The sequence below is a fragment of the Lactuca sativa genome, chromosome 8, assembly GCF_002870075.4.
Source record: "Lactuca sativa cultivar Salinas chromosome 8, Lsat_Salinas_v11, whole genome shotgun sequence".
NCBI lineage: Eukaryota > Viridiplantae > Streptophyta > Magnoliopsida > Asterales > Asteraceae > Lactuca > Lactuca sativa.
Window position 1 is genome coordinate 15,820,768 of NC_056630.2, and position 8,493 is coordinate 15,829,260.

Below are 8,493 nucleotides of genomic sequence, written 5' to 3' on the forward strand. Positions count from 1 at the left end.
TCAAAACGTGTATGTTACAGTTAATTATCTTTAATAAATTAGTATTTTTCGATCATGTCAATTACATTCTTCATGCAATTCTATCAAAGTTATATACGGTTAGCAAAATGTGTTGCAGGGATTGGATTCTAAAAGTAATCATTTTTGTTGATAATTTTTTGTAAGTATTTAGTTTTGCAAAATGGCAAAAAAGTAAATTTTCAATGTATATCATAGTCATTTTCAGAAATTTGATTCGAGTTGAGCCGTGGAAGTTGGAAAGAAGCTTTTGTGCAGGTATCATACCCATTTATTACATTTAGTCCAATAATGAGCTAAGTGCAAGATATAAAAATATAATTCTCTAATCTTTTCCGGTACATGGACCAATTTTGTAATGTTTTTTTACAGAAGGACCAGTTATGTAAACATTTTCTGCAGCAAAGACCATTTTGTAATGTTTTTATGCCACAGAGAGAAATTCGGTAATATTTCTCTACCATAGTTGTCATTTGTGTGATATTTTTGTGTACATGGACTATTTCTGTAATATTTTTATGTAAACATACCATTTTTGTAATATTTTTCTACAAACGGACCATTTTGGTAACATTTTGTATCATAGGAACCAACTCTGTAATCTTTTTATCAAAAGTGGCCATTATATAAAATAATTCTTCCACAAGGACCAATTAAGTAATCAATTTCTGCTTACATTTCCATCATCCGATTGATGGCAAATTGAACAGAATAGAAACATACTTTAATTTGGATACCAATTTATGCAATGTACTTCCTTATTTGTCTCAGAAAACAAACACATTCTGCTCCGCGCGACGCGCGGGTAACCCCTTTAGTTATTATTATTGATTTGATTTGATGACTTTTTAATTTTGTTATTAATAATAAAGAAATTGATTTGATATTTTGTTTTATTCTATTATTACGGATATAAAATACGATCGATCGATTGAAATTATTCGAAAATTTCATATCTCATATTTTTGTCTAAATCAATATATCTACAACAGTTGAATCATATGACGAATTATCAATTTGATCATGTTTGTTTTTTCTAGAAATTTTAGTATATTATTACGTTGAGGCAATTTTCAAACTGACCAGCTGTGTATTTTATTTGTCAGGGGTTTAACACTCGTGAAAATCTGAAGGAGTGAGTTGACAATGTGACACAAATTCTCGGATATGTGGTCATTACAGAGAGATCAAAAATGAAAAGTGGCTATGTTTCAAGAATCATTTTAGTTTGTGATCGGAGTCGTGTCTATAGAGGTATAAATACATGTGGTAGAAATACGAGTACAAAAAAACAGATTGTCCCATTGAATTGGTTAGAAATTATTATAAGAGTTGTGATTTTTGGATCTTAACGGTTAAAAATGGTGAACATAATCATGACTCTACAATGTATATGAAGGGTCATACATTTGCAAAATGGCTGACTAAAGATGAGCGCCATATGGTGGAAGACATGATATATAATGATGTCCCTCTACGTAATATTCTTTCGAACTTGAAGAGTTAAAATGAACATAATGTAAGTACAATAGATACCATTTATAATGCACGAGAAAATATCGATCACAAATACATGTAGGTCGAAATGAAATACAAGTTGTATTAAAAAACAATAACAAAAACAAAAAAATAAAAATAAATAAAAATTAAAAAAAAAACAACAAAAGACAAAAAAATAAGAAAAAGACAAAAAGAATAAAAAAAATAGTATTAAGATCGTTTATTTAATAAATCTTTATTTGCTTAATTATTTGTTTATTTTAATAATAACAAAACGAAAAAAATATAAAAAAAAAACAACAAAATAACAAAAAACAAGAAAAAGACGGAAGAAACAAAAAACAAAATAGTAGTATTAAGAACATTTATTTAATTATTTATTACTTTGATAATAAGAAAAACAGAATAAATAAATAAATAAATAAATAAAAGAAAATTAGAAAAAGACAAGAAATGGAGGTAAAAAAGGAAATTAAGCGGGTGTATAAAAAAAGGAAAGTAATCCATACATGATAATTTTTTTTTTCATACATCACAATTTATATTTTATGGAATTATACAATACAATAGTTTAATATACAAATTGCTTTGTATGAAACTTTTTTTATTGTGTATGAATTAGTTTCTAAAAAAACTCTTTATTTTAATCCCTATTCTAATAAAAGAATAGTTTCAATGTCCTTTTGACATGTGTCATCCTATTAAGCCTCCTAATTAATGCATATTTTATTCTACTTTTGTCATGTGTCACCCTATTAGGCATCTTTATTAATGTATGTCATTTATCAACCTATTAATTCTCAATTTTAAATTTTAAATTTTAAATTTCTCACTCTAATTACATTAATTTAATTACATTAGAATAAAAATTAAATTAAAATTAATACAAATTATAAAGTGATGTAATTTCACATATTTATTTAAATTAAAAATTATAATTTTATATAACTAAAAAAATATCACATACTTAATAATTTATTTGAAATAATTGATTGATAATTTTAAGTTCTCACTATAATAGTTTAATTAATTTTATAACCGTGGTTCCCACGGATTATAAACTAGTGTACTTATAAACAACAATATTATTAAGAATATGATTTAAATTTTTTTATACATAATCATTTAGGATGTCGTTTTCATTTTACTACACCGGTGGCATAATTCTTAAATGCTCGATTCACTTCACTTGTTTTTAAACTTTTTTTCTATCCAGCTACATTTTTGTTTAGATATATGAAAATTGACGCCTCTAATTATATTATGTAATATTTGTTAAAGATATAAAAGTTGAATTGTCTCTTCAAACAATTAAAAAACTATTACATTTATCTTAACACACAGAATAAAAACATGTTTTGTTTTGGGACATGAAGCAAGTTCGTAAAAATATAGTTTTGAGGGGTTCAAAATGCAAGAGAAAGTATAAGTGCTCAGATTGTAGATTCCTTTTTACATAGGAAAAAAATGCAAATGTGTGACAAGTTTTCCATCGTCTGAAAACACACATAACAAGTGTCAATTATGGGACAAATAATAATTCCATGGTTTTATGTAACTAGTAAAGAAAAGTAGAAAACGATATTTCAACAAGTTTTGAAAACGTAAGGATAGGATCCTCTTGTGCGTAACATCATGGAAATGCACCAACTACATTATGTCTTTTTTTTTTTTTTTTTTTTTTTTTTTTTTTTTTTTTTTTTTTTTTTTTTTGTTGTTGTTGTTGTTGTTGTTGTTGTTGTTGTTGTTGTTAATGTTATTATGAAAAAGGTTAATAACAAAACAACGATGATAAATATTGGTGATTCTTGTATTATTTAGTTATTGATTTCTTATTGGGCCTTGATCATTGTCGGTTGAAAGATTATCTTTATAATCTGCATTTAGTGATACCCAAACATATTATCGAAATATTGGATTCAAAAATTGATCGCACTATCATTCAAAAACATCCATAATACCTCGCGATTTTGAGTGTGACCCTTACTCCCAAATCCCAAATCCTAACATTAAATCTCCACTCTAATAAATAAAGATTTTTACGTTATATGTTATATGTTACGTTTTCTTTCATTTTGACACTTGTCATGAGTTTTAAAATTTTTATTTTCCACTTGTGAAGTTTTAGAGATTTTTATTTTCTTAAAATAAAATTCCATAAAATTGTAATGAGTTCTATAAAGAAATAAAATCATCCTATTAATTTGGTAATAAATTCTCATAAAGACTTCAAACGATTTAATTTTTTTTGCAAATTTTCAAAAGATTACATTCTGTTATTTAAAATATTACATTATAAAATATTTTATATTTATATATTGATATTAAATTTTTATTTTTAATAAACCCGTGTAATACACGGGTCTCACACCTAGTTATTAATTTATGAATTTTATGTTAAAAATATACTTTAAAAAAGATAGATAGTGTAGGGTTATGTCAAACATGATTAAACACTTGCTAAAAAGGACATGACATTGCACCCCATAAGGTCATAAGGCCCTAATAAACTCTTGCCCTACACTTATATATATATATATATATATATATATATATATATATATATATATATATATATATATATATATATATATATATATATATATAAAAGTTTATATCCATTTGAGACCATGTTAATTTTATGAGACCGTGAGACGTAATCTAAAAATAATATTAAAATGCAACATAAAAGAAAAAATCTGATTTTTTTTGAATTATTATTTTCATCATTTTATTTACCTAAAATAATATAAAAAAGTAAATAAAAATTACCGTTTTTTTGAAAAATACGTGAAATATTCTAATAGAATATTACATTGTAAATATTCTAATGTGATTTTTAGAATGTTAGAATATTCTACTATTCTATTAGATTTGTCAGATATGTAGAATATTCAAATATTCTACTAGAATATTTCACAGATATATTTCAAAAGAACCATATTTTAAAAAAAAAAAATTTGGATAAAAAGAATGACAAAAATAATATTTTAAAAAAGAATTTTCGAAAATGTTCAATTATTTTGCATTTTAAAAATGTTTTTTATCTACAAAATGAGTGGTTAGGATTGCGTCACATCGTCTCATAAAATATAGTGTTTTCACATGAACCTAATCATATATATATATATATATATATATCATAGTTTTCAAAAAACCAAAGAACTAAAGTTGGAACGTTTGATCAAAATTAACTCATTAATGACATTATCATCATCTTAACAATCTCATTTAATATTTAATTTTTTGTGCTATTAGAAATATTAATAAAAAAAGACTAAAAATTAACATAATAAATCAAATTTTTGATACCCATTAATACTTAGGGTAAATTACACGGATGGTCCCTATGGTTTAGGGTAATCTGCGTGCCTGGTCTCTAACAAATTTTTTTAACTCGGAACATCCCTACTTTATATTTTTGTTGCACGCTTGATCCCTGCCCGTTCTAAAAAGACTACTATACCCTTACTGATTTTTTAAACCTTTTTAAAATATGAGTTAAATGAAAATATATTAATAAACAATAAAATAAGTTAAAATGAAACCCACACTTAACCCCACCCACCTACATCACCTCTCCTTTTCCACTATCGCCCACCACCAACATCATCGCACATACATCATCGGTCCCACCACACACATCTTTGTCCTCCTCCCTCCCATCCCCTCCCAAAAACCTGCATAACCCCTCCCATTTCTTGCCCTAAAAACCACAAACCATAAAATCATACCAATTGAAACCTAAAACTCAAATCATTACAAAAATTATATCTGACATTCAATCCACACAATATAAATCAAAATCAAATTTTGGTAAAGGAAATAAAAAGGCTTCTTTGTTTGATTTATTTGCTCTGACGGTTGGAGTTTGGAACAGAACCCACAAAACACAATCATCAAACACAAATCGACGAGATCGCTAGAACACTACGAAGCACAATCATCTTCTCCAGCTAGAAAATATAGATAAGCGCTCCAAGTAGCTTACTGAGGTTGAAGGTCGGTGTTGTGAAATCAAAATCCACCATTAAAACAGAAAACCAGATTCATTGATGGGCTTGCAGGTGTATGATGGAACTCACTTCCCTTACCCCTCTCATCGCCATATATCAAGTTTCACCATGGTCTCTGTCCCTATCAGAACATTCCAGATTGGAACAAATCTAAAGCATTATTCATATGAAGCAATCAAAGCAATCAAGATTGATAACTAGTAAAACCAAAGTATTGTTTTCAAAACCTGCTAATTCATAGTCAACCCCATATTGTTTCTGGTGGTTATTGAATGCCAGAGATGGTGTTGAAGCAGGTTGAAAGAGATTATTGGGTGTAAGGGTAGATCTAGGGTTAGGAAGTAATTTTAGTGGATAAGGGTTCCGTTAATGGTTGGGGACTTGGGTTGTCTAGAGAGAGATAATAGTGGAATGGTGGCGGTGATGGCCGACGGTAGTCATCCGGAATCGGAGATGGAGAAGCAACGATTACGATGAAGAAATGGCGTAAAGGGGGTGAAGATGAAGAGGTCGATGCCATGAGACAGATGAAGGGTGTGTGGGACCCACATTTATTAAATATTCTTTTACAAATTTTTAATTATTTAATAATAAATAAAACAATTAAAATAATAGATTAGGGTATATTGGTCATTTTAAGTCGGTTAGGGACCAACGATGCAACAAAATCAATTGATAGGGATGGTCCGAATTAAAAAAAGTTGATAGGGACCAAACATGCAGATTACCCTAAACCACAGGGACCATCCGTGTAATTTACCCTAATACTTAAGTGTTATTTTAGGCTGTAGGGTAGACTACATGTTTAGTTTAGTTATTCTTTTAGTCGATAAGCGTAAGAATTAATAGAAAACTAGGATTGAATTTCAACGTTCGTAGGTTAACATAAGGTGATAGTTAGACTTTAGCACCAATACAATGTAGATTAAGGACCTCTAGTTAGTTATTGCCTTAAACATTTAAAAGGTAAGGATTTGTTGTGATATCGAAGAAGGATGAAGATTGATTTCCTTTAAGGACAACCAAATAATGGTTTTGAGTCTTTAAGACCACCAAAGGGTCGATCGTGAGTCTTCAGGCCCGAGAGGGGATGATGACAAGATAATTTCACGACATATCGTGATCAGGCATAAGAATGAATTACACGGACAATAGTTATACCTTGATAGGAAAAGTAGCTAGGGCCTTACGAAAAGGCTATGGTGAACTAATGTTCATTATAATCTAATAGGTTGAAAGATAAGCAAGCCTTATAATGAGTTTGTCACCAATATTAGAGTATTGGCTCTAGTGTCTTCAATCCAGTAAACCCGTTATAGTAGTTTTGGTTAAAATTTAGGATATTGGAACACCTGAATTAGATTGGAATATCGTTTGTAATCTAGATTCGGGTTTGTTTTAAGGACATGCCATAAGCCTTTTTAGAGCCATGTTCTGAAAGGTGGATTCATGTTGGGTCAAAAATATGGTTTATACTTTGTTTTTCTAGGAAAATGTATTTTTATTTCTAGGATTTTAAACAGCTTGGTGTTTATGGTTGTATATGTTTTTACGGCTGTGAACAGGTTTACATCCATGAACCTGTTCACGGCCCATGTCTCATATATATAGGGAGAGGAGTGCATATGTGAGGTGTAAGCCAGAGAAGGAGAGCATATTGTAGACAAAGAAATCTAGAGAGAAGAATAGTATGTGTGAGAGAATCTAATGTGTATGGAGCATCACTCATATCTTTGAATACATCATAGATTCAAGTTATTCATCTTCTCATTCTCTTCTATTTTGATCTGAAATCATCCGTGATTGGGATTCCGCACCATCAAACGGATCTGATTGATACACAAGCATATTGGAGACTTACAAGTGGAATCAGAGCTTAGATTGTATCAATCTATTTTGTCAGATCTGGAGCTTATTTGATCTTATTTTTGAAGGATTTCTGCGTTTTTGGATAGATCTTGGAAAAATAAGGGGGTTTGTTTTTTGTGTTTTTGATAAAAATGAGTTTTTGATCCAGTTTTGGAGCTACAAAGTCGAAAAAAACGCTGTTTTTGGTGGTAACCAGCGAGGGGGTGGCGGCGTGTACGGCCAACAGCTAGGGTTTCCAGAGTTTATAGCCTCGCCTTGGAATTTACAGCTCAGCATCGGTTCCAGCTTCGGACACTCCTCGCAAGCAGCCTCGGTCTCGCATTCGCATCACGCCTTGTCCTCGCATCCTAGCACAACGTCTTATTAAAAAAAGGGAAGCGAAATTGAGGGTGTCGGGGATCGAACCCGAGTCCCCTAAAAAATCAAACACACGTCTTACTAGTTGGACTAGCAAGTCCTTTGTTCCACTCCTTCCGAATTTAACTCATAAGGCGTGTGTCGTTCCAAATTTTGCAATTTTGACATATTTAGCCCAAAAATCAATTTCTTTTTATTTTTAAATTACATTTGCTACCCCAAAATTTTAGTTTTTAATTTTTGACTTTTGACCTTAAATTTTGACATTGAGTTCCAAGTTTGACTTTTGACTTTAAACTTTGACTTTCTCGTTTAACCTTCAAATTTTCAAATTTAGCTTTTCGGTTTGAATTTTAAGTTTGACTTTTGAATTTTCAAGTCAAAGGGTACTTTTGGTAAATAATGAGTTCTTCAAACCACCAAAGTCAATGAAATTTCTTATTCTGAAACATGCATTGATAATGTTAAATTTTTACTTAAGCATATCGAATTATTATGTAGAGAGAGAACGAGGACCTAAAATATGAAGGATATCAACTCAGGAAAGGACATAAACCTTTAAAAACCTAATTAGAAGCAAAAACAAATGACTTTAGGAAACTTCAGGAAAAGTATAGCAATAAGTGTGCAAATTATAGATATGTGACTGAACAACTTGCTGAGTTAACTGCTGAGCTTGACACATTGAAAAACAAATTTGAAAATGCAGATTTTTATTTCAGAAAATTTGATG